Genomic DNA, 2,853 nt, shown 5'->3' with positions numbered 1-2,853 from the left:
TTTACCACCAAAGCACCTATATAATTTGTTTGGCAATCTTGAATCTTGGCCTATGATGTCCAAGCAAGGAAACCCATGTCTTAATCATATATTAGATTTCTCCGAGTGATTAGCTGTTCTACTCTGCCTCTAAACTTCAGAACTCCCAGAGATACCAGTAAATCCTTCCCCTGGAAGGCCAGGTTCTATCTAACTTGGTCACACCTGGAGACAAGGAATGTGATGGAAGGAAATCACATTTATTGAGCACATACATGTAGCAGGTACTGAATTAGGCCCTTAATTTCTGTTATTTCATTTAATTCTCATAACTCTGTGACGTATGAATTTTTCACAGTTTATAGAAGGGGAAAGTAATGTATGATTTAATGATTTGCCCAAGGCCACACAGTTAGAAAATGGTGGTCGCAGACTATGAATACAAAGCTCTATAACAACAAAGTTCATACACTTTTACCTAGAGCAGGGCAAGAAATTAATTCCTCTGAATGAGGACTGGTATATATCAGCCATGCTGATGAGGCAAGGGTCACCTCAGTGATATCAGTGCAGGTGTGAAAGAAAAACCGTGGAGATAAGCAAAACATTCCTTTCAGAAACCAGAAACAATTCTGGAAAGGTAGGACTAGAAACTTCCACAGCAGTGATGTGTGATAGAACTGTTTATGATGATCGAAACGTCCTCTGTCTGCCCTGTCCAATATGGCAGCCTCTCACCACATTAGCTATGGAGCACAGTGTGCTGGGGGTGGGGTTCATGGCGAGACTTTGTCTCAGCCCTTCCTAACCGCTTGGATGCGTTTTCCCTCTTGTTTACCCAATGGGCAGGGGTCGCTCTACCAGTTGTTAGTTTTTCTTTTTTTTCTCAGAGTAAATTATTCCATATACAGCTGGAGATTTGGTGTGCATGTGGGGGGTGACGAGTTCAGGATCTTCCTATGTGGCCATCTTAAATCAGAACGCAGTCCAGCAATTTCAAAATGTCACGGCCCTGCTTTCCGGCCTCCATTGTGTCTGATGAGCAATATGCTGTGCATCTCATTGCAGATCCTTTGTACTGACTTCGTTTTTTGTTGCTCTGTTTGTTTGCTGCTCTCCAGATTGCTTGCCTTTGGCTTTGAAGAGTTTGGTGAGGTGTCTGGGTAGGAACCTCTTTGATTTATAATTTTTGGAGTTCATTAAGCTTCTTGAATATGTAGACCTGCATCTTTTATCAAATTTGGAAAGTTTTCAGCTATTGTTTCTTTAAATATTCTTTATGCTATTTTTTTCTGCTTTTACTTTTATTAGCATTTGTGTGAGGCTGAATTTATTCCCGGGCCATAAGTTTTAGTTTCTTCACTTTCTTCTCAGAGATCATTTCCTTCTGTGCAACCTCCTCTTCTGGTGTAGGAACAATAACAATCTGCTCTTTCTCAGTTAGGATCATCTCTCTGTTGCAGGGAGAGCTCCTGTACGGGTTTCTACACCCATGAACTCTGGAAGTTCTGGGCTGCATCTCGGGAGCCCTGTTCACCTGGATGTGTAATGACCAGAGAGTCGATATCTAAACCCTTAAGTTCAGCATTACTCTGCATTTTTCAGCATGTGCAGTAAAAATTCTGCTCTCTTTTTGGGTTGGACTGTTTGTCCAACCCTATTGTTTGGCCCGGGCACACCTCCTAACTCCACCGTTATAACAACGGTACAGCACACATTGCTTTTGTAATGTGACATCCTTTAGATACTTGGTGGCTTTTCAGATATGCATACTCTTGATGACCTGGGCAGTTTCACGAGTGTTCTTAAAATGAACAGGTAGATTCGAACCTCTTGATTTACATGATTTTGTGGGGTTCTCTGAGTCAAGCGAACAGCGAACCATTTTCAGAGGTCTCCTCAGGCTGCTTACGAGAAGAACTCTTTATGGTTTTAAAAAAATTTATTTTATTTTATTTTATATTTTCTGTCTTCTCTTCTTCTGGGATTCCCACTGTATGTTGGTTTGGTTGAACTCTTGGGCTCTGTTCATTTTCTTCATCCTTTTGCCTTTTTACTCTTCCAATTGAATAATTTCATTAGGTCTATTTTCCAGGTTGCAGATTCTTTATTCTGTTTATACAATTCTGCTATTGAAATCCTGTAGTGAGCTTTTCATTTTAATTACTATACTTCTCATCACTAGGATTTGTATTTGGCTCTTTTTAATATTTTCTCTCTCTTTATTGATATTTTCTATTTGTTCACACATTATTCTTATGAATTCCTTTAACTAGTTCAACATATTTGAGATACATGATTAAAAGTCTTTGTCTAGTAATTCCAATCAGTGTGCTTCCTCAGAGACAATGACAGTTAACTTTAATTTTTGTATGAATGGGCCAAATTTTTTTCCATGCTTTGTAATTTTTCATTGAAAACTAGACATCCTGAATATTATCATGTTGTCTTTTCAATCAAGGTTTTCTCCCTCTAGGGTTTCTGTTACTTGTAGGTTGTAGCTGCTTGTTTAAGGAACTTTATCAACTATTTTACATGTCTGTATTCTTTATTATTTGTGATCTCTTAAGTCTCTGTACCTCTAGCTATTTTTCAGCTAGTATTTTGACCTAAATTTTCTTGAACATTAGAAGCAAAAAATAAAAATAAAAAGAACAGAGAGAGAGAGAGAGAGAGAGAGAGAGAGAGAGAGAAGAAGAAGAAGAAGAAGAAGATAGAGAGAGAGAGAAGGAGAGAGAGAGAGAGAGAGAGAGAGAGAGAGAGAGAGAGAGAGAGAGAGAGAGAGAGAGAGAATTTAAAAATATTTTTAGGGGGGAAATTCTATCTGTTTCTACATGTTTGCAGCCATTCAATGGAAGGTGGAATGTGTCCTGA

General features: G+C 38.8%; 1 pseudogene across 1 annotated transcript; it reads right to left on the bottom strand.

The window, feature by feature from the left end:
* Positions 1-1,309: 1,309 nt before the first annotated feature.
* On the bottom strand, positions 1,310-1,864 carry LOC308495679 (large ribosomal subunit protein uL22-like; annotated as a pseudogene). Its single transcript has one exon. The product of its transcript is annotated as a large ribosomal subunit protein uL22-like (transcript).
* Positions 1,865-2,853: the final 989 nt, after the last annotated feature.

This window comes from Rhinolophus hipposideros (genome assembly GCF_964194185.1).
Source record: "Rhinolophus hipposideros genome assembly, contig: HAP1_SCAFFOLD_95, whole genome shotgun sequence".
In the NCBI taxonomy this organism is placed as follows: domain Eukaryota; kingdom Metazoa; phylum Chordata; class Mammalia; order Chiroptera; family Rhinolophidae; genus Rhinolophus; species Rhinolophus hipposideros.
The sequence above is the reverse complement of the archived record's forward strand: the minus strand, read 5'-3'. Positions and strand labels throughout refer to the sequence as shown.